Source organism: Schistocerca cancellata, chromosome 5 (genome assembly GCF_023864275.1).
Source record: "Schistocerca cancellata isolate TAMUIC-IGC-003103 chromosome 5, iqSchCanc2.1, whole genome shotgun sequence".
NCBI lineage: Eukaryota > Metazoa > Arthropoda > Insecta > Orthoptera > Acrididae > Schistocerca > Schistocerca cancellata.
Window position 1 is genome coordinate 369,568,049 of NC_064630.1, and position 25,406 is coordinate 369,593,454.

The 25,406-nt window shown below is 44.2% G+C and overlaps 1 protein-coding gene and 1 pseudogene across 1 annotated transcript in view; both read left to right on the forward strand.

Moving 5' to 3' along the window:
* The window catches only part of LOC126188542 (uncharacterized), a 720,097-nt gene that overhangs the window by 442,408 nt on the left and 252,283 nt on the right, over positions 1–25,406 (forward strand). The window lies entirely within an intron of this gene.
* Positions 10,401–10,518, forward strand: LOC126189123 (5S ribosomal RNA; annotated as a pseudogene).

Sequence of the window (25,406 nt, forward strand, 5' to 3'; positions counted from 1 at the left end):
CTCACCAGAGATTGTAATAATAACATATGGGTGCATGAAGGTAACAATATGCTGTTACGATGTGTTACGTGACGCTATTATAGAAAATAAAATGACTGAAACAGGAGATGTGTAAGATGTTTTAAACCACGTCCAACTGTGATGACCATTATTTTTCTGCAAGCCAAGTTTTAAAGTTAGTAAACATGAAGTAATCACTTTGAAATAGAACAGACGAATAAGAATGGACGAAGCAGTATCTCGAATTCCAAAAGGTGAACGTTCAGTAGGTTATTGCTGTTCTGTGGGATGGAGAACTACACGTTGTGTGTACAACATATTTTTTTACACTTAAATCCTGTAAAAAACGATCCAGACTAATAAATCTTTAATCACATGGTCTTTTAATAGTATATCTTGGAATAGACATAAAAAGTGGCTCCTAATTTTTACAGCTGATGAAACGGTCTTTGTCTGCTTTGGTCGATTCTCAACAGCCTCTACATATTGCTCTGCTTCTTGTAAATTAAACGGGATCACTGCTGTCATCTGCAGTGGGACATTACGCATTTTGGCAGCGACAAGTGAAAATGTGTACCCAACCGGGATTCGAACACGGCAACTCCTGCTTACGAGGCAGGTATGTTAACCACTTCATCATCCCGGACACAGTATTATCCCAACTGCGCGGACTATCTCGGCCGATCCACATTCCCACCGAACGCCACCTATCCGCAGTCCCTGTCCATTGACCCCATGTTCGCTACTCAGAGATTCCTACAGGAGATCGGACGTATTTGTGCATCCGCACTGAAAAAATTGGATCCATTGCCCAGCTAGGCATATCAATTACATGATTGCGAGTTGTCTGTTCTTCCGGACATGTCTGAAGAAACAGACATCACGCAATCATGTAGTCCTGCTTCTTACTTGTACTCTGCGTGAAGTCTACAATCACGAATCTACACAAAAAGTGCCGTGAAATGCGATTGAACACTGCCAGTTTTCGACGTGACTTTTTGGTTTCTTCTCAAACCTGTAGAGCTGCGACTCATAGAATGCAGTCACCGTGTTTAAATGTCCAGTTTTTGAGATGTCCTCATGCACTTGAGAAGCATTATGATTCTCTGTCGTTACGTGAACTCCCGTTGCCATAACATGGTATTATTTAATATTTTGCTGTGTCATAATCTCACCTGTTGTCAGGGGCTGGAGTGAGGTGACCGCGGGGTTGTGGGTGGGGTGGGGGGGTCGCGGATTGGGGGGGGGGCATGTCCACAACGCTAAGCATGCTCATTAGTAATGAATGGGTATGCACGGTTGCAGAAGCATTGTACCACGTTGTCACACATGAAATCCCGGAATTCATTGCGTATTACTTACGTTTCTTAAATACGGGCAGATGTTTGCAGAGTACTGGGAAGTGGACAATAAATAAGCTCACCCGCTTTGTCAAGCTTCTGTGACCACTTATAAATTTATTCACATAGATATTAGCAGGTTTGTTACCGAATACCGGTACGGAGTCCACGTATTTTTCATCCCATTTGATTTTGATCTCCTCAGCTGTCCAGTCCTTCAAATCAAAATATTTACTAACATCAGAAAATTGGTGAACAGATCGACAAGGCAGCAGCACATAAGGTCTCTATTAGTTGATATTCTGTAATTCCAGCCTTGCTCATTCAGAGACATCGTAACGCAGCAATATTTTCATTTCGAGCAATCGTTTCTCATCTCAAAATACTCGGTTCAGGGTATTCTACGGTTATTATAATTTTGAAGGTAAAGGTTTTGAACACTATATAGTACTATATGATCACCGATTACAAATGCTTGGAATAGCTGACGCAATATAAACATCGAACTAAGACAAGATATAAGTATGAGAATGCTTTACTCAGGACGTGACCCTAATTTGTAGAGTCTGACCGAAAGAGAATGCGAAAACCAAGCCGTCAGGCATGTTGGGGCCGTTTTAAAAATATTTCAGTAGAAATGAATTCTTACAAACAGTAAAAACAGTTACCAGTGGCTGATTTTGCTTTCTGTAAGAATTAACCCGTAGTACCGTTACACTGCCACGATCACACCATGTTAATATTCGATCATAAACCTTACTTCAAAACGTGTTATGTACTGATTTATTACCGTGAATGCCACAACGTTCCACCACTTCACTGCAGAGACAAAACAGCAATCAAAGCTGCGGCTGTAATCCTGTGACACTAAACAAGATGTCAGACACAGGAGAGGCTACAGCCATAGTATAATGGGATGCAAGAGCAATTAACCTTATTCATGAATGATTACCCTGTAAAATGCAAATCAGTCACTAGGAAATACTGCACACATATTATGAACCTAATTCATTAAAAAATGTTTGAGTTGCAAAACCAAAATGTTCCTCTTCATGGGAAAAAAAGCACTTGCCACAAAATAGTAAAAAATATAAAGTACAAAGTGTTGGAACATCTAATTTGTCCATCAGGATTATCATCTTCCTCTTTCCAAATCCAAAGAAATCGATGGCACGAAAATGTGTCAAGTCTAACGAAGTGATGTCAGTTGTTCGTGAATATTTGTAAACCTTCCTGAATCTTATTGTTGTCATGCAGTATATTCGCCGGATGGCTGTTACATGAAGTTTTTTTGCCTACAAGCCACTATGTCAAAAAACACATGCATTTCTTGTTCTAAAAAATACCCCGCATACCTAACCGACGTTCATTATGCTTTTGAAAGTGGGTAACATCTGCATAGTATGGACTAAGTTTGCGTATCGTAAATATACCCATTGACAAAAATTCAAACTTAAAAACAGGAAGAATGAAGAAGGGCCGAGTGCAGTACCCTTTTGGTTTCCATCTCACTACGCTTCACATATGGCGCAGTCAGCTGTGTCCTTTAAGAGAACCTCAAACACTGTATCTGCAAATTTTACTGCCCTGTGGGTTCCTCCGTGAGTTTTAAGTAAACCATTTGTTTACAGCCTTAGCAACAAGTCTTTGATTCCCTACAACAAATCCTTCCTTCGGGTTGACTGGCGAGAGCTGCACCCACTTAAAAATGCTCGTTAGTTCTCCGATAAAACTTTTTTTTTCAAGGTGCCACTATTGTCAGGACCCTAGGTGTCAGCATTCGACTCAAAACATTCATCCAAGATACACACATACCCACAAGTAATGATAAACATTATACAATCTAAACACATATTAAAAACGGGTTACATACTTTCATATCTACGGATGACGTCTACTTGTATCTAGTTTGCTGTCTTCTTAAAGTTAACAGTAATGACTAGTTCTCTTACTATGAACGTTTATAGAAATGTGGATAAGACAGATATTAATATCTGCGAAACTGTATAACTTCCATTCAAATTTTGGTATTGTTTATCGCCAAACATTATATGAGTATAATCAATGGTGACGTTCGCAAATACTGACATGATATTACACGTTCATTGAAAGTAGAGATAGCTGTGAGACTGCCTACGAAATATTAGCTCTGACGCAAACAGGAAGAATAGTTATTTTCTTAGTTCGTAAATTCTGTGCTAATTAAGTTTTACCACTGTTTCACTAATGTATTTTTAATAATTAATTCATTTTGTGCCCACGACATAAGTTTTGATCACGCACAACTGAATTCTGTGAGTTGCCTTCTGTTCCAAAGCAGCTCTCCTTCACTTCGTTTTGACCAAGTTGACATGTCTATATCTATAAAGGGAGCATTCAGAAGACCGTGATTCAGATGTGCAGAACAGACTGCCTGCAAAGTCACGTAACTATGGTACTATCCGTCCTGCAGACTTCGATTTCATTATATTGGTAGTACAGACAGTTCCTCTTCAAAACTATCGTGGATTTTGCACACATGATTCATAGCCATATTAATAATTAACATTCTATATGTAGAATTAAGTTGGCTTAAGCTTTATAATGAGAAACGCAAGGGCATTTCGCTAGTTTGCGACGGCTGTAGAAGCACAGATATTGCCATTTCTCCAGTATAATAGAAGAGTCGTAGCCAACACTAGTTTTGGGCTACGTACAACACTTTTCCGAATTTTTGAGGCAGTTTGAATAAATTATGCTGCATCGGAATTGCGAAATGGCTTCCCAGAACGCCAAGGGTAAGTGTCCAAAAAACTTTGATTTTGAAGCAATTACATGTAGCAAATTAGCGACTTGAAATATTTTTCAGGGGCGAAATTCTTCCGCTTTTACATAATCATTCACCACTTTATACGTACTAATAGTATAATCACCAATTTTTACTGCCTAAAAATAAGCGCAGTTGCTTGGTGATATGCGTAATCAAGAGTAAGTAACTCAGACTGTCACGACTAAATATTTTCTGCGTGTTAAAATTGCTAGAGATACGCTATACATTCAACGATTTGACTGGCTGCACCGAATTTGTCCAACACTTGTCTCTTAAACATATGACGATTCAGTCACATAAACTAGCCGCGCGGTATTAATTCGTTATTACATAGTTTTCGATATTTTTGAACACATAAATCGCCCCTCACTAGTGTGATAAGCATACCTTTGCGGTACTTACCTATAAAGAGTAGTTTTCTTGCTTCGTTGTATTCCATAGCAACACAAAATTATTCACTATTTCTGTTACAAGTAAATAAATGTGTAAACACAACGCAAATATGTGTAATAATAAACTTTCGCTCACAGCACAAAATAATAACGAACAGCCCTATACGAAAGTCACGCAACAATTCCAGTTCGGTATTGGTGACATGCGCAGTACACTACACAAATTCCACAGATATTATTACACTATGGGGGTAGCTTCTGTTATCTCTTTGCTTCGTTCGCTGATTTTGCGAAGATAAAGCGGCGCGTTCTTTGGTTTTACGTGAATTCGCACCAAAATTATGACTGACGCTCTTAGGTGTGAATTGGGCTTGAATTAAACAGCTTGTCTGAGAAGTAAAAACACATCCAGAGCAATATATGTAGGAAAATTGGGGCAGGATTAAAATTTTCCGCTTTACTCATAATCGCAGATTTTCAGTCACATTTGGTCGGAACGCCCTATATATAATTGTACTGGCCAGTATCGTTCATTAAATAAAAAAATATACATAAAAATCAATATGCTATGTATGCAAAACTATTTTCTGACGACTATTAACTTAAAAGGAGCCAACACGAAGCACTTTCCTCCTCTACCTGTAGCTCATACGGTAGCGCCCTATTTTGAGAGGTTGCTACTAAGTCCTTAAACACATTTTCACCATTTAAAATCACACAGCGTGTCCTCCGCACGTATACACCGTTATCGCTAACTGTTATCTCTTCGGTCATTCAAATCCACATTTTCATTCATTCAGTGTTTAGTCCTACCAACTTGGAAGACAATCTCTTGCCAACTCAGTTCATCCCTTCCTTCATCTGACCTACTCCCCAGATATCTCTCTTACACAAATTTTACATTAATACTGGAAGTTGGGCCCTGTTCTTGATCAGAATCAAAGGGAGTAATCGTAATGCTAGTTATAAAACAAATATTTGATCATACAAGACGAGCCAATACAACTGAACGTTGAGTTAGACACTGTGTCACAGTTAGAACAATAAGCTTAGGTGTGCACCAGGCTATACTTATTATTAGTGGGTCGCCTACCATGGAAAAGTTAAGGTCGATGTAAAGTATCTTGGTATCTAAGTCATCCTGAGATTAACAGATATTTATTTGCTATAATGACAGACAAAAAATAATTAACAGATACCAGATTTCCCTGTAAATCAAATTACAAAATGACGCTAACACTGTGGGAAGGTACGAAAAACTGTGGAAGACTGCACGGAGAAAGCGCAACAAGATCTGCACATCTGCGAAGTTCGCAAAACCAAAGTTAACAATGCTACAAGATTGTGTAAATTATATCCAAATTCAGCAATACTTGTTGCATGGTAAGGTAAGCAGTTAGCTAGTTGCTCAGAAAGTCTATCACACGACCACAATTGTGACACATTTCCCCAGAATCAGCAGATTACACACCCATCAGCACCAAACGGCATCTGAGAGACGAGTGACCCTCATATAAGGAGGCGATCAAATGGCCATAAAACATCGATCCCCCTACACAACTCTCTACTACCAAGAAAATCTGTATATGGAGGGTATAATTCAATGCTATGCTAAGGTGATGGATGAGAACATCAGTTATTTCACTCCCAAAAACCGGGAACGCTGAAGAAACTTCTTACTCTTGCTGTACAAAACGCATCTTAATAAATAAGAGGTTGGTACTAGGATGGAGAAGTGTCCCAGCGGTTGGTCGGCTTCTTTATGTCAAGCTCGGTGACAGCAGTTCAGTACGACTGGGTGCACCAAATTTTGGGGCACAAGCAGTGGACCTTCCCACATTGGTCGTGCAGCATCTCAGTGCGTCTTCCTTGGGTGCCCGAACATACACCAACTCTGACAACAAAGGCACGAAGCAGGTCGCAATCTTACTTCCCCAAAAACTATCCCACTTCGAGGGGACCTTCGCACTTCCTAATGAGATTCACAGATCTTCTCCTGCTGATAAAGAGAATCCACAGACCACACTGGGAGAAGATTTTGCCTCTGAGAAGCACACAGCGCTTTCCTCCTATCAAATGTACCCATTATACTGTAGATAAAATTAAACATGAAACAGTAGCAAAAATGAATCAGTATCGCGTAGTGATATATGACAGTAATGTCACCGTATATTATTTTCTTTCCCGACGGGGTCAGGGATTTTCTCTGCCTCGTGATGACTGGTTGTTGTGTGATGTCCTTAGGTTAGTTAGGTTTAAGTAGTTCTAAGTTCTAGGGGACTAATGACCATAGATGTTAAGTCCCATAGTGCTCAGAGCCATTTATTATTTTCTTTGAGCACACCATCGCATAGTGATATATGACAGTAATGTCACCGTATATTATTTTCTTTTCCCGGCGGGGTCAGGGATTTTCTCTGCCTCGTGATGACTGGTTGTTGTGTGACGTCCTTAGGTTAGTTAGGTTTAAGTAGTTCTAAGTTCTAGGGGACTAATGACCATAGATGTTAAGTCCCATAGTGTTCAGAGCCATTTATAATTTTCTTTGAGCACACCATCCAACAATAAATATTACATACACTACATCATTCAGAAATACACATATAAATCGAATTACAAAGTTTTATGTTATTCAAAGCGAAGTTCATTCCCATGTTGCGGCTCAGATGTGTCAGTAGGGACCAACTGACCGCCATTTCATCCTCTATCAATGGTTTCTTTCGGATGCAGTATGGAGGACCCGGGGAACAGGCTGTTCTCTGCTTTCTTGACCTAGAAGCCGCTACTTCTCACTCAGCTTCTTAATTAGATCACCAGGCCGAGAGCGACATGTACCTGTCCTCCCACCTAGGAAAAATCCCTGGCAGTACCACGAATCGAACCTGGGTCCTCTGCATGGTAGCCAAACACGCTGATCACTGAGTTATGGAGACGCACTTAACGTTATATGGTCTGGACAAAATTAAGCTGTCCCCGAGAATAATTCGCGCAGCTTAATATTGGCGACTTAAGGTACGCCGTCCGCTCCCAGGGCAGATGCAGATTATGTACACTGATGTGACAGAAGTCACGGGACAGCGACATGCACATATGTTGACGACGGTAGAATAGCGTACACAAGGTATAAAAAAGCACTGCATTGGCGGAGCTGTCATTTGTACTCAGGTGATTCACCCGAAAGGGTTTCCGACGTGGTTATGGCCGACCAATGAATTAACAGACTTTGAACGTGGAATGGTAGTTGTTGCTAGACGCATGGGACATTCCATTTCGGAGATCGTTAGGGAATTCAATATTCCGAGATCCACAATGTCAAAATGTGCCGATAATACTAAATTTCTGGCATTATCTCTCACCGCGTATAACGCATTGGCGAAGGCCTCCACTTAACGGCTGAGAGCAGCGGCGTTCACGTATAGTTGTCAGTGCTAACAGACATGCAACGCTACGTGAAATAATCAGAGAAATCAATGTGAGACGTACGACGGGGTGCTAACGGGCTACGGCAGCAGACGACCGACTCGAATGCTTTTCCTAACGTCACTTTTGCTAACAGCATTGGATCCTAGACGACTGGAAAACCATGACCTGGTCAGATGGGACCCGACTTCAGTCGGTAGGAGCTGAAGGTGGTGCTGGAGTGCGGCGCAGAGGCCACGAAGCGGTGTACTCAAGTTGTCAACAAGACACTGTGAAAGCTGGTGGTGGCTCCATGATTGTCTGGGCTGTGTTTACATGGAATGGATTGGGTCCTCTCGTCCAGTTGAATAGATCATTGACTGGAAATGGATCATGTTCGTCTACTTATAGACCATTTGCAGCCGTTCATGTGCATCATATTCCCAAACAATAATGGTATTTTTACACATGATAATGCGCCATGACACTGGGCCACAACTGTTCGCAATTGGTTTGAAGAAGATTGAGAATAATTCGAGCAAATATTCGGTTATCCAGAGCGCCAACATTAACCCCATCGAATATTTATGGGACGTAATGGGGAGGTCGGTTCGTGCACAAAATCCTGCGCTGTTAACACTATAGCAGTTGTGGACGGTCACAGCGGCAGCATGGCTCAATATTCCCGCAGGTGACTTCCAGCCTCATGTTGAGTTCATGGTCTTTTCGCGAGATAGACATACCAAGAAGCAATGTATTGGTTACTCTTCTACTAAAGTACGCTCTCAAGACTTTAACATGAACCACACCGTGATGCAAGAAGTCCCTCTGGTAGCCTCTCTGTCACTGGAGTTGGCTGAGCATCTCCGACACTGCTTCGTGCTTGCTAAATGAACCTGAAGGCAACAGCCTTACCGCAGTGAATACACCGGTGTACTACACCGGCAGTAGGAGGTTCGACCGATATTAGGAGGTATCCCATGACTTTTGTCATTTTATAGTGACTTGGGTTACCTATTTCATGATGCGTGAAATCTTGTCGGAGCCGGTCTTATTTTTACCGCACTGTGCATAACTACAGTAACACAAAAATAAAAACAAATTTTACGCTGTTAAAAAATTTTTCACAGATACTATCGGTTCTAAAGAATCGACAAGCATTCGTTCACACTGTCACGTCAAATACTCGCCGATAATCGCTCCTCCGCAACAGTGTAATGACTGTTGTTCGATAGGTATGCAGTATGCCGGTAAGAAGAGTGATGGTCGAAGAAATTTTCCTTTCCAGTATTCGGCTGCTAATGAAAGTGATTAGGGAGACAGTCATTAAGAACATGATCACCAGATTATTCGGAAGTGTACTGCGGCAGGTCGCGAGAGTGCTGAGAGGAGTCCGTTATGTGCACGATGAGTTTTCAGTCTCTTCTTTTGCACAAGCAACGAAAAAACCTAACTTCGCCCTTGAGTCGCAGGCATTATCATCGTCCACAGCAAACATATGTGCTGTGTTGGCAGAAGAGCCAACACCGTGTAGCTAGAGGAGGCCGAAATGCACGCGTTTAAGCTCACGCAAACTGGCGTGAGGTCTGGAACAGGACAATGTAATCAATATAGCCAATAAGGTACGTTGCTGCTGGAATACTTAACTTTAATCCATAATTGGTGTACATCGCTCTTGACGCTACATGTTTCACAAGATAAATATCAATTGAATACGGCGCCTTGCTAGGTCGTAGCAAATGACGTAGCTTAAGGCTATGCTAACTATCGTCTCGGCAAATGAGAGCGTAGTTTGTCAGTGAACCATTGCTCGCAACGTCGGCTGTACAACTGGGCGAGTGCTAGGAAGTCTCTCTAGACCTGCCGTGTGGCGGCGCTCGGTCTGCAATCACTGACAGTGGCGACACGCGGGTCCGTCGTATACTAGCGGACCGCGGCCGATTTAAAGGCTATCACCTAGCAAGTGTGGTGTCTGGCGGTGACATCACAATATGCACTTAAAAGATTACACTCACACTTACCAGACGCTACGTGTCAGCTTCCGACCCATAAGAAATACATCGTAAATCTGTAGATGAACTACCCTCGAAACTTGCAGCCAAATTGCCACACGAGTCATAATCTTAGTAAGTGTGAATTAGCCTACATCAATACTGCGTAATTCACCTTATGGTTTTGTAGTGCTGTGTACCACTGTCATTCCCCCATTTCCAGCCCCAGTCGCGAAAGGTTCGTGGGAACAACGATTGTTGTTAAGCCTCTCTGATTTTACGTTCATGGTCTCTTCGCGAAATAGGCGTAACAAGAAGCAGTGTATTGGTTACTCTTCTACTAACGTACCCTCTCGAGACTTTAACATAAACCACACGGTGATGCAAGAAGTCTCTCTGGTAGCCTCTCTGTCACTGCAGCTGGCTGAGCATCTCCGAGACTGTTTCGTGCTTGCTAAATGAACCTGAAGGCAACAGCCTTACCGCAGTGAATACACCGGTTCCCGTCAGATCACCGAAGTTACGCGCTGTCGGGCGTGGCCGGCACTTGGATGGGTGACCATTTGCGCCGCCATGCGCCGTTGCCATTTTTCCCGGGTGCACTCAGCGTCGTGATGCCAGTTGAGGAGCTACTCGACCGAATAGTAGCGCCTCCGGTCAAAGATAACCATCACAACGACCAGGAGAGCGGTGTGCTGACCACACGCCCTTCCTATCCGCAACCCCACTGAGGATGACACGGCGGTCGAATGGTCCCGATGGGCCACTTGTGGCATGAAGACGGAGTGAGTAAATGAACCTGTAACGAACCGTGCTGCACTTCTCTGGATCTCCTCTCTCTCTCCTTTATCATCCCTATTTGGTACGGTTCCCATACTGAGGAGCAGTATTCAAGTATTGGTCGAGCGAGGGTTTTGCAGGCTACCTCCTTTGTGGGTTGGACTACGCTCCCTGATAATTATTCCGATGATTCACAGTCTGGTATCTGCCTTATCCACGATAAGTTTTATGTGTCGTTCCACTTTAAATCGCTCCGTAAGCATACTCCTAGCTATTTCATTGATGTGACTGATTCCAGTGATTGTTCTGCAACCGTGTAATCTTACACTAATGGATATTTCTGTTTTTATGCACAATTTTTATGTTCAGGGGGAAACGAGATGAGTAGTAGACATCTTACTAGAGCAGCGTCGAATATTTCTCGCGCGACCGCTACGGTCACAGTTTCGAATCCTGCCTCGGGCATGGATGTGTGTGATGTCCTTAGGCTAGTTAGGTTTAGGTAGTTCTAAGTTCTAGGGGACTGATGACCTCAGAAGTTAAGTCCCATAATGCTCAGAGCCATTTGAACCATTTTTTTGAATATTTCTCTCCTCGAGAATGTGCTCCTCGAGAATGTGCTCTTTCCCAGTCAAGGAGCTTATTTAAATAATTTCAAATTTCCTACACGACGCTCGACGAAGATAATAATAGTAGTAGTGCCAGCAGTAGTAACAGTCGCAGTGGTAGTAATAATAGCATCACTAGATTCATTAATGCGTGAATCGCGTTTGCAAGCGTATTGCACACTTGATGGTGTTTCTGTTTCAGAATAAAAAACAATTTATATATATATATGGTCCGCCCTCGTGGTCTCACGATAGCGTTCTCGCTTCCCGAGCACGGGGTCCCGGGTTCGATTCCCGGCGTGGTCAGGGATTTTTCCTGCCTTGAGATGACTGGGTGTTGTTGTGTCGTCTTCATCATCATCATTCATCCCCATTACGGTCGGAGGAAGGCAACGGCAAACCACCTCCATTAGCACCTTGCCTAGTAAGGCGGTGCGGGTCTCCCGCATCGTTCCCCTACGCTCTGTAAAGAAGCATGGGACTTCATTTCCATATATATATATATATATATATATATATATATATATATATATATATAATACGGGAAAATTTTGACGAAGATGAGACAAGTAATAACTATCGCGGCTTTTGCCTGTAGTTATGACGCAGCTCAAATGGGAATCTTTGGAAGAATCACGAAGTAGCTCTCGCGAAACCTGGAGGGTAGGAATGATGAGAAGAAGGCAACAGCGATGAGGACACACACAGAACCATATAGCAACCATCTTTCCCTCGGTCAACGCACGAGTGTTATAGGACGGAAAACTGATGAAATTGGTACGATGCCCGTACCGCCCTGCACTGTACAGTGGTTTGCGAAGTAGCGGCGTACTTGTCAATTAAAACCCAATTCAGGGAGGCCGTATGGTGATTATAGCTTCCGTCTTCCCTAATACAAGGTCCGCCTGTTGAGAACAGCGCCATCTCATACAGTCTTGTTCATATATAGTTGCAAAGAAGTTATTTCATAATGTGAAAAGCTATTGCTGCACTGTTCAACCATTTGTCAGCACCACACCAGTCACTGCACACACTATAGACACATCATTTCGTAATGGAAAAAGCTTCTGCTAAACTATTCAGCATAGGTTTCTGCAGCCACGGCCCAAGTTGAGCTAAACAAGGTGCTACCTACCACTTTCTCTGTGCGAGGCTTTTTCCCCGAGATTGTGTTATTTTCGGGGCGATGCCACCGAGAAATGGTGTACCATGTATGACGTCCGTACACGTGTCTCAGTCTTGTAAGTTTACACTGTTGCATTAAGTATTCTCGAAGTTGATTTTTATTCTTTTAGGTGCTGAAGATTAGATCCGGTAACACAAAAAATAAAACAGCTCCTCACTCGCCGAGCGGAGCAGTACGAGGTCCTCTGGCCACTGGTAGGCAGCTGCGTGTCAGGAGACTCCCCATTAAACAAGCCGCACTTCATTACAGTGTGTTAATCGAATAAGGAACGAGGCTACTTGCGGTTGGGAGGAGGTGAGGCGGCCGGCCCGGCGTCAGTTATTTATTTTGTCTGGCGGAACCGGCCGGCCCGCACACGAGCGGGACAGCGCACCTCCCGGCTGAGCAGCGGCCTGCCTTGAACCGCGGAGGTCGGCCCGTAGGAATTAGCAACGGATGAGGACGGCGCTCATGCACTCCCCCCAAGTCTCGGCCCGCCAGCAAGCAGAGGGCGGTCCGTGGCGCCGCAGGACGCAGTTGCGTGGGTAGCGGTGCCGGGACGGATCTCTCGCTTGGATGCCGTCCGCAGCTACAGCCCGTTCAGAGGCATTTCAGGGGGAAAGACAGGGTGAAGGACGAAAATATTGTTCAAATTCTGGATTTTTTTCTCCGTACTGGAATGCAATAGACAAATGGGCTTTCTCACAGTAAATAAAGCATACATTGAAGCGTTTATTGGTGATTTTTATTGAAAAATACACTCAAAAGTCAAAGAAATTGTTACACCTGCCATATATCGTGTAGGGCCACCGTGATCATGCAGAAGTGCCGCAACACGACGTGGCATGCACTTCAAAAAAAATGGTTCAAATGGCTCTGAGCACTATGCGACTTAACTTCTAAGGTCATCAGTCGCCTAGAACTTAGAACTAATTAAACCTAACTAACCTAAGGACTTCACACACATCCATGCCCGAGGCAGGATTCGAACCTGCGACCGTAGCGGTCGCTCGGTTCCAGACTGTAGCGCCTAGAATCGCACGGCCACTCCGGCCGGCATGCACTTCACTAATGTCTGAAGTAGTGCTGGAGGGAATTGACACCATGAAACCCGCCGGCCTGTGCATAAATCCGTAAGAGTACGAAGGGGTGGAGATCTCTTCTGAACAGCACGTTGCAAGGCATCCCCAGATATGCTCAATAATGATCATGTCTGGGGAGTTGGTGGCCAGCGGGAAACTTTAAACTGAGAAGAGTGTTCCTGGAGTCACTCTGTAGTAATTCTGGGCCTCTGGGGTGTCACATTGTACTACTGGAATTGCCCAAGTCCGTTGGAATGCATATTGGACATGAATGGATGCAGGTGACCAGACAGGATGCCTTCGTACGTGCCACCTGTCAGAGTCGTATCTGGACGTGTCAGGGGTCCCATATCACTCCGACTGCACACGCTCCACATCCACCAGTTTGAACAGTCCCTTGCTGACGTGCAGGGTCCATGGATTCTTGAGGTTGTCTCCATACCCATAGACATCCATCAGCTCGATACAATATGAAAAGAGAGTCGTCCGACCAGGCACCATGTTTCCAGTTATCAACAGCCCAATGTCAGTGTTGACGCGTCCAGCGAGGCCACAGACGTGTGGCCACAGACGGCGCAGTCGGACCCAACCGGCTGCCGTGTCATCCTCTGGAAATGACGTCACCGGGCATTGTCGGGTTAGTAGAACTGACGGCGATACTCCTCGGTCAAGTAACTTCTCAGATGTCATCACGGAGCTTAGCTCTCCCCGTTTCAATCCTCTCACCAAGAAAAAAACTCTGGCAGTACCAGGTATCAAATCGACATCCCCGGCATGGCAATCAGCTATGGAGGCGCACGGAATTAGCTCCTTTCCTATCTCATATTTATCGACGATCCGTCGTCCAGCGATTAGTGCCGCGCGACTGGGAATTCTTGTTTATAAGGAGATTTAGAGAATCTGATAGGATCGTAAAAGGTCAGCAGATACGTGGCAACAATTTTATTGCCTCATTCATGTATGGATAAACAGAATAAGAACAACTATGGAGTCTATCAAGGCATACTCATTATGTGATCAAAAATGTACGGACACCCTTATGTAATGCGGAACTGACGTCACGAGAGGCAGATCCGCAGATATTAAAGGAGGTAGGGAGAATTGTGTTGCCAATAGAGAAGCAGTGATAGCAGAATGGGTCGGTTAGGAGAGCTTAGTCACTTAAGTCGTTGACTAGCCATTCGATTTCACCTGAGTCACATATCCATCAGAGACTTTCAATCATACTAAACCTGCTCAAGTCGACTGGTGGTGATGCGATTGTGAAGTGGAAACAGGAAGTAACAACCACAACCTAACCAAGGCCAAATAGACTTCACGCACTAACGAAAATGGAACCGTCGAACCTTGCAGAGGGGGGTTGGTTGTAAGACGTAGCATGAAATCAGCAAAAGGAATCATTCGTGAGTTCCAATGTGCTCCCAGCAGCCGAGTTAGCACGATAACTGTGCGTAGGGAGTTAAAAAGAACCGGGTACAGTGGTCGAGCAGCTCCTCATAAACCACACATTTCTGCAGTCAGTGCTAAACGACGATCGAGGTGGTGCAAAGTGCATCACCACTGGACAGTGAATGAGTGGAAACGAGTGATTGAGAGTGATAAATCACGCCTGTGACAATCCGACTGAAGGATTTTGACCTGGCGAATGCCTGAAGAACGTTACATGACACCGTTTGTAGTGTCAACAGGGAAGTACGGACGGAGTGATGTTAACGGTATTGGCGTGTTTATTGTGTTTAGGGTGTAGTCCCCCTTACTGCACTTACGAAAACTCTGAATGCAGAGAGACATTAACACATTTTAGAGCTTTGTGTACGGTACAAAGTAGATTAACAGTTCGAAGACGATGAGTTAGAACGTCAGCTTCGCTCCAGATCCCAGCGTGCAACATCACTACCTGTCCTGGTTTCGGCTCTTGATATCAATGGGCTGCCACTACTCCACAGACATAAAAGAGAGAGAGAGGAACAGAAAGAGGGAACGGTCCAAATTTAATATGTGCAATATCGAGCAACGGTAAAGACTGTCGTGTCGTGGTTGTTAGGTCACGCTGCTAGACTGCGAAGGGGGGAGGTCCGGGTTCAATTCTTGCTGTGTCCAATTTTCTTTTATTCCACAAAATTACGAACTTTCCGTCTGGTCATTTAGCACAGAATACGAGTGATGTGGTAAGAATATATTACCGTCGCAAGTAAATGTGATGAACCACGAGATGCCGCATAGACCTCTCACAAAAATTAAAACAACAAATAAACGCATATGAACTATGTTACAACGAAGGAATTCAAGAGTCAAAACTTCCAAAACTCAACGCAAGAGGCATAACATGTGATACCTGTGTAGAACAAATAGGAGGTACGGACATCTGGAGGTCCCTTCGTTACACGTCGCTGTTGCAAACTGACATTACGCCACCACACATACACAAATTTGAATACAGCGAACAGACACGTCAATGACAGAACGGAAAGTTCGTAATTTGTAAAAAAAAAAAAAAAAAATATTAATAATTTACCGAGTGAGATTTGAGCCCGAACCTTCCCCTTCCCCGTCCAACATCGTGCCCACACAATCACGATACGACCTCGGCTTATGTTGCTCAGTACTGCATAAATTAAATCTGGACAGTTTGCTGATTCTGTTTTTCTTCATTTTTCCACAGTTCAGTACACCTTCTTCTGATTTTCTTGCTTGATGTGTGTTTTTGATGGGCTATACAATGGGCCAACTTACCACGAAACCTGAGAGGGGTGCGATGGGGAGTTTAACTCGTAAGAACTGCGCCTCACACTTAGCTGTTTCTGTGCAAACGTCCCTTCTCCCTTTATACTATGAGGTTATTTTCAGGAACGTCACTTCCTCAGCGTAGCGCCGGGTGTTTGGTAAATCGGCGCTAGCGGATATGACATCGCAGTTAGATGATGTAAATCGTCATCTGTTGCATAAATCAGACGACGTCTAGCAGTAGCTGGATCTGACAGCTTTGTCGTCTTTAGAGGCTGTTACACAGCTCGTAAAAAAGTTGATACTTCAAGAACTAAAACACGTGCCTCTGTCTGTGGAGCAGGCAAACAACACACATTTCGTCGTCAACGTTGCTCAACTCAAGTTTGAAGTTGACATTGGCGTTCATTATGAGTCTAGTGCCAATTCGTTAAGCTGCTCTTGTGGCGTAAAAACATTTTGTCCGCAAACGTACACTCGGAGAGAAAACAGGAGCCACGTTCGAGCACCCTCGGTGCGAGCTACACAGCTAACTTCGAACTAGAGCGCGGCCCGTTTGCTGACACAACCGTGAACTCTGACGAAACGTTCCGGAATTTGTCGAAACGTAGGCCTGGCGCGAATAGCAGCAGCGCCTCTGTCCGTGCTCGATAAAGGAAGAGGCGGGACGAACAACGGTGTAGCCTCTGTTATTCTTAAGCCTGGCTTACACAGGAACGAACACAGGCTAACGAGCACCAGTGAGCAAGCAGTCTTTCTCGTTAAGCCACAAAAATTAGAGTTCTGCCTACAAAAATTGTTGGAGTTTTGAAAACGGTTTTCATCACTTAATCATGACCCCCTTTACAATTAAATCTTTGTATGTCTGTCCTTTGTAATAGATGGTTGCAAGGACTTCAGCTTTTCAATATGAAATGAAAATTTAAAACACCTACAGCCGTGTCCTGCATTTAATTTATTTACTCAGCCAGTTTCGGTGTTCCATTACACCATCTTCAGGTCACTTGACCAACGTAAATTGGCAGGAAAACTGTCGACAGTCATCGGTTGATGAACGAGGGGACAGTGGCGTGTAAACCAGGGATCTAAAGACACCGATTATTTAATATTGGCTCCTACTATGACTGCACACGAGATTCCTCCCAATTTAAGTTGGTCTAGGGGTGTGAAGATGACGTAAGGGAACACCGAAACGCATTGCGTAGATAAATTAAATGCAAAAGAGACGGCTGTAGGTGTTTTAATATATATTTCCTTAATCTAAGTTTGCTCCTATTTCCGAATACAGTTTTCGCCGCCATTTTGAAGAATCTTTTCGCACATGAAATATAGAGGATCAAATTTTAATTTGATGAAGTAGTAAAATTGTTCCATAAAACACGGGAGAACTGCGCCGAAATATCGTGGCAGGACGTTACTGATATCCGGCAGTTCTCCCGTGTTTTTATGGAACAATCAGTACGCCGGGAAAGCTTGAAACATCACATCAAGTAGAAAATGTTTCAACTCGAGAAAGCAGTGTTGTGGGAAAACTATGTCAAAAAAGGTAATCTTTCCAACTTTTATCCAAAACTCAAACTTACCTGCGCAATACGTAAATTATTAAAGAAATGACCACATTTCGAGCTAAATCTTCTGGATCGACGATTGGAGACGTCAGTTTTGTATTCCAGGAAGTTCAAGGATAATAATAAATAAGGAACCTCTATCCCCGACAAAGAAGATTGAGAAACTGAGGCAAAACTGGATAATGCGAAAATTTCGAGCTGTTTCAAGACGGCTCCGGAATCTTTACGCGAAAATCTGAGCAAAATCAGATTAATAATAAGGGAGGCATTATTTAGTGTTTACGTCTACAGAACTCTAGCATTCTTTCGAAGGTCCGTCCTTTTTTGCATCTAATTTTACTGGCTCAAGTGTGAATGTTAGGTGAGTGCGAGCGAATAGCATTCGGTCCTCTTCGGGTCACATTCGCAAGTGCTCTCGTGCTCCACTGATTTTCGATCTTCAAGTTCTGAAGAAAAATAATTGTTCATTTCCTAGAGTTATACAAACCAAATTTCGTATGGAAATAGGCAACTGAACAGCTGTAACACCGGAGTAAGATATTTGTAGAACAGCAGCCACGAAACTTGCCGCTGGATAGGCCTTTCAAATAATGAAGATGAAACGTGAATGACACGAAAAATTCGTTTCATTCAATGGTTATTAGGCTATTAAAATAATAAAAGTTTTAGGCATATTTTCGCTAGTCTGCATCTTTTCGATCCAGGCAACCCTTGTGCTAATGTTGCGATGTTTTATTCCTTTGTAAGCTTCAAACTTATTGCATAGAAAACTTATTGCATAGGAAACTTCAAGTTATTTCACAGAATACCCTGATAATCCAACTAATTGACCACTGTCCACAGCGAGACAATGCCGCAGGTTGGCCTTGTGGCCAGGTGATGCAGTAAGGAAAGTATATAAGCGGGTCTGGAACGAGTGAGGAATCGTTCCAGGAAACGAGAATCACGAAAACGGCGAAGCTGGTCGGCTGTTCGCGTGCTGCTGTCGAGGACACCTACGAAAAGTGGTTGGAAACGGTGAAACCAAGAGTAGGCGACACGGTGTTGAATCTCGATGTATCGTTACGAAACGTGGAGGTCTGAGGTGTGCTCTGTTTGAAGAACAGGGTATGAAATAATCCGTGACATATCTGGCGTGCATGGGCACCGGATCATCGAGACTGGATTGGATTTGATTGGATTGTTTAGGGGAGGAGACCAGACAGCGAGGTCATCCGTCTCATCGGATTAGGGAAGGACGGGGAAGGAACTCGGCCGTGCCCTTTCAATGGAACCATCCCGGAATTTGCCTTAAACGATTTAGGGAAATCACGGAAAACTTAAATCAGGATGGTCGGACGCGGGATTGAACCGTCGTCCTCCCGAATGCGAGTCCAGTGTGCATCGAGACTGGATCATGAATCAGTAGAAACGAGTCACCTGGTCGAATGAAGGGCGTTTCTTGAGTCATCAAGTCGATGATCGTGCCCGGATGCTTAGTCATTCAGGCGAACGGCTGCTCATAACATGCATCGCGCCGTGCACCCAGGTTGATGGGGTGGTATTATACTGAGGAGGCAAAAGTCATGGGGTACCTCTTAATATCTTGTCAGATCTCCTTTTGTCCGGTGTAGTGCAGCAGCTCGCCGTGACATTGACTCAACAAGTCGTTGTAAGTCCCCTGCAGAAATACCGAGCCATGCTGCGTCTATAGCCGTCCATAATTGCGCAAGTCTTGCCTGTGCAGGATTTTGTGCACGAACTGACCTCTCGATTAAGTCCCATAAATGTTCGATGGGATTCATGTCGAACGATCTGTGTGGCCGAATCATTGGTTCGAACTGTCCACAATGTTCTTCAAACCAATCGTGTGACATGGCGCGTTGTCATCCACAAAAATTTCATCGTATTTTGGAAACATGAAGTAAGTGTATGGCTGCAAATGGCCGATTATCGGTTCAGTTGGACCAGAGGACCCAGTCCATTCCACGTAAACACCACCACCAGCTTGAACAGTGCCTTGTTGACGACTTGGCTACATGGCTACGTGCTGTCTGTTCCACACTCAGATCCTATCATCAGCTATTACCAACTTAAATCGGGACTCACCTGAACAGGCCACGGTTTTCCATTCGTCTAGTGTCGAACCGATGTGGTCACGAACCATGAGAAGCGCTGCAGGGGATGTCGTGCTGTAAGGAAGGCGCTCTAGTCGGTCGTCCGGTGCCACAGCCTATTAACGCCAAATTTCGCCGCACTATCCTAACGGATACGTCCGTCGTACGTCCCACGTTGGCGACCGCGGTTATTTCAAGCAGTGTTGCTTGTCTGTTAGCATTGACAACTCTACGCAAACGCCGCTGCTCTCGGTCATTAATCGAAGGCTGCCAGCCAGTGCGTTGTCTGTGCTGAGGAGTAATGCCTGACATTTGGTGTTCTCGGCATGTTCTTGACACTTTGGATCTCGGAATACTAAATTGCCTGACGGCTTCTGGAACGCAATGTCCTATGGGTCTAGGTCGAATTACCATTCCGCGTTCACAATCTGTTAATTCTGGTCGTGCTGCCATAATCATGCGCTAAACCTTTCCACACGAATCACCTGAGTACAAATGACGCCGGCCGGGGTGGCCGACCGGTTCTAGGCGCTACAGTCTGGAACCGCGCAACCGCTACGATCGCAGGTTCAGTCCTGCCTCAGGCATGGATGTGTGTGATGTCCCTAGGTTAGTTAGGTTTAAGTAGTTCTAAGTTCTAGAAGACTGATGACCTCTGAAGTTAAGTCCCATAGTGTTCAGAGCCATTTGAACCAGTACAAATGACAGCCCCGCTAATGCATTGCCCTATTATACCTTGTGTAAGCGATATTGTCGCCATCTGTATATTTGCATATCGCTATCCCTCGACTTGTCGCCTTAGCGTATGTTGTGGGGGACGTGGCATGGGCTTCCATGGGGCCTGTGATAGTAGTATCTGTGGAATATGTGAACGTTATTGTTGACCACCAGCATCCAATCATGACTGATAACTTCTCCAACGGCGATAGCGTCTTCCGGCGAGATGATTGTCGGTTTGACATCAGAGTCGCGTTACAGTAGTTTGAGAGGCACGGTACTGAGCTCGAGTTGATATCCATCAAATTCCCTTGATCTGAACCCGATCGGACACGTTTGGGACGATATCGGGCGCCCCCTCTGCGCCCATAAACCACCATTCCGTAATTTATGGGAATTGCGTGATCTGTGCATAGATATCTGGTATCAGATAGCTCCGAAAATCGACCAACGACTTGTCGAATCCATACCACGTAAAACCGTTGCTATATTGCGTTATAAAGATAGACCAACAATCTATTAAGCAGATGACCGTAATGTTTTGGCTCATCAGTGCACATTGAGTGATAATCCTAGCGAACATCATGAAAGTCCCTTGCTTATTACCTTGTGGTCATGCCAGTTGTCTACAGCGAATTGACACAAACATCAGTATACGAGTATTTGCATTTCTGTATCGTGCTAGGTCAGTTTATCTTAGCGCTAACCATAAATGAAAATCATTGGCTGTATATTTTTAATGAAGGACTCGATTAGAATGGATCTCATGAGATGATAACGTACGCTAGTGGATGTGTTCTTTTCTTCCTCCATATAATCAAAAAAATTACTTCTACTAGTACATGCAAATCAGAGTAATGAATCATCTTTTGGATCTGCAGCTCTTGTCTTTCCTTCCGTGTTTACAGTTAAACGATAGGATACAGGTTCCACCTTTTCTCAAATACATTTTTTTCAAATTTTACCCAAACATGCTTCAGCAGCTCTGTGCCATCTTCAGCGGGGTTTTGTTTTGTGAGAACCGTAAAAATTGAACATACACTCCTGGAAATTGAAATAAGAACACCGTGAATTCATTGTCCCAGGAAGGGGAAACTTTATTGACACATTTCTGGGGTCAGATACATCACATGATCACACTGACAGAACCACAGGCACATAGACACAGGCAACAGAGCATGCACAATGTCGGCACTAGTACAGTGTATGTCCACCTTTCGCAGCAATGCAGGCTGCTATTCTCCCATGGAGACGATCGTAGAGATGCTGGATGTAGTCCTGTGGAACGGCTTGCCATGCCATTTCCACCTGGCGCCTCAGTTGGACCAGCGTTCGTGCTGGACGTGCAGACCGCGTGAGACGACGCTTCATCCAGTCCCAAACATGCTCAATGGGGGACAGATCCGGAGATCTTGCTGGCCAGGGTAGTTGACTTACACCTTCTAGAGCACGTTGGGTGGCACGGGATACATGCGGACGTGCATTGTCCTGTTGGAACATCAAGTTCCCTTGCCGGTCTAGGAATGGTAGAACGATGGGTTCGATGACGGTTTGGATGTACCGTGCACTATTCAGTGTCCCCTCGACGATCACCAGTGGTGTACGGCCAGTGTAGGAGATCGCTCCCCACACCATGATGCCGGGTGTTGGCCCTGTGTGCCTCGGTCGTATGCAGTCCTGATTGTGGCGCTCACCTGCACGGCGCCAAACACGCATACGACCATCATTGGCACCAAGGCAGAAGCGACTCTCATCGCTGAAGACGACACGTCTCCATTCGTCCCTCCATTCACGCCTGTTGCGACACCACTGGAGGCGGGCTGCACGATGTTGGGGCGTGAGCGGAAGACGGCCTAACGGTGTGCGGGACCGTAGCCCAGCTTCATGGAGACGGTTGCGAATGGTCCTCGCCGATACCCCAGGAGCAACAGTGTCCCTAATTTGCTGGGAAGTGGCGGTGCGGTCCCCTACGGCACTGCGTAGGATCCTACGGTCTTGGCGTGCATCCGTGCGTCGCTGCGGTCCGGTCCCAGGTCGACGGGCACGTGCACCTTCCGCCGACCACTGGCGACAACATCGATGTACTGTGAAGACCTCACGCCCCACGTGTTGAGCAATTCGGCGGTACGTCCACCCGGCCTCCCGCATGCCCACTATACGCCCTCGCTCAAAGTCCGTCAACTGCACATACGGTTCACGTCCACGCTGTCGCGGCGTGCTACCAGTGTTCAAGACTGCGATGGAGCTCCGTATGGCACGGCAAACTGGCTGACACTGACGGCGGCGGTGCACAAATGCTGCGCAGCTAGCGCCATTCGACGGCCAACACCGCGGTTCCTGGTGTGTCCGCTGTGCCGTGCGTGTGATCATTGCTTATACAGCCCTCTCGCAGTGTCCGGAGCAACTATGGTGGGTCTGACACACCGGTGTCAATGTGTTCTTTTTTCCATTTCCAGGAGTGTATTTTAGGTTGTAACTGGTGTAACAAAGTGGGGCCTAAAAAAGTTTCTGTTTTTTTTTCCTTCTTACCGTGATTTTACAGTATGTGGTTTTGCTGGACAATCTGTATGGTGTCCTACACTGATAGGTTGTGGTCTTCAGATCAAACGATGTAAATGTGAATTTCATCAGCAAGTTGATTATTAAAAGACGTAAGTTTGGCGTGTCAAAATGTTTTGCGTATATATTTGTTACTACTCGCATTTTGTTGTGACTGACCCTTCTTCTTTTGCGTTCTGAGAACACTACACACCCGAATTAACGTACTTTGTGTAATTTCGTTTTTTATAAACGCCTTTTTACTTCACAAAACGCGTCGAGCACTATGTTGTTGTGTTAAATAACAAGAAATAACAGTGTATTTGCAAAAAGGCGGAAGCTATATCCTATAGTGAGTAATGATATTGTCGGCCTCTAATCGACGCAGCCACGAACCTAGTCTGCTCTGGCCCTGCTGGAGAAATGAAAAACGTGTTTGGCATTTACTGCGGTGTCAGCTTGCGGGCACCTGCTGTGTATCTGTTTGAACTTTGTTCTCGTTTTATCACTGTTCCGTACTCGACCAAACATGTTTACGTTTTGTGTCCCCACTGTGGAACTGAAACTGGGTTGCCAGTGGCTGTTCTCTTTTGAAAATCATAAGCGTATCACCATAATCAATAAAAATTGCTCTTCGAAATGAATTAAAACGTCAGCACCGTATCGTTTATTTATGAACTTCGATCCCATGTACTCGGTACTTGGCGCGTGCGATATATCAGTAGGACAGTGGAATAAATTAAAAGTTTTAGCGCCGCGTGGCTTATTTATGAGTTTTGGTGTTCCGCGATGGAACTGGGATCGCACGATAAATTAGTACGAATACATTTACGTCCTAACTACATTAAACCTTTTAAACTCTTACTGCACAACTATTTATCTTTTCTACCGTTAGTTATGGTGATAACTTGCAAAAATATGTGAGGATAAAACTTTGATCTTAAGGGCACCACATACTTTATTAAGCTTCAGCGGTTCCGCTTAAGGCTTCACGTTCGTTAGCCTCCTAAATTTTTAAGTTAGTTTCATAGACATTGTGACAGTTGACGTTCAGAATGGTGAGAGATTTTTATTTAAAATCGGAGTCGACCTCTATACCAAATTTCTTAGACACTCGTAAATAATCCAAACATTTTACTTTAATAATTGGATAATAATAAGAAAAATGGATGTTTTTAGACTGGCTAATAAGCCTCTGTTACCGGTGAGAGGGAGACAACGCATTCGTCATTCATTTCAGGAATGTTCACTCTTTCAGAAATGTCAACCTTTGATTTGATACAAATAAATTTTTTTTCTTAAAAATGAACATACTACCGTTCATGCGAAAAACGCGCGTTTCCATGTCACCCCTACATGAAACACTATTAATATAAAAGATGAATTATTAGCATATAGATTAGGATTCAGATTAAAATTTTAAAAACATCTGGGAAATTTAAACTAAAGCTGCAGTACGCTTTAAATTTTTGTTTTTGTCTAATTATGGAAGACTCAGAAAAGTATGCATCATTTTTAAAGTTAGGAACAATTTTCATTCAAATTCAAATAAATAAATAATTTTCCGTCAGTGCATGGCAGAACGTAATAACAATATTAAACAGGAAACACTTCCTAACGTTCTGCAAACTTACATTTATTTGGTAAGTAATCCGTTTTCGGCGTGTTAGACAAGGTAACTCCTACATCGCTCACTTCTCCATTTAGTTGACAAGACATAAAAATTCATTCTCAGTGTGCTCACACCGAGCTGAGCGCACGAGGTTTTTTCAATCATTTGTTGAGACATCAAACTAAATGTATTTCGTCCGCCGACGAAGATAGAGTGCACCTTGGCCCGGAGGATAACCTATGATTGGGGAAGCCTGGCGTTTACAATATCCCCTGGCTTTGTGGGAAAACATATGGTGGCCAAATAATTCGCACCATTCGTGACAGTTGTACTGACTACCACCGCCACGCACGACTATTGCAGCCTGAGAAATCTGCGATGGCCGAGCACTCACTGTCTTGCAGAGAGCACATAGAATGTTGTGTGATGACACACAAACAATTGCTCCGCGTCTCTCTACTGCAACTGTGTTTTAAAAGAATCAGTTGAATAAGACTAGCAGACAACACTATAAATAGAGACAAGAATTACCCTTTAAGTAATGTTTGGAAACCTGTTTTATCTGACATTAAAAAGAAAACGGTC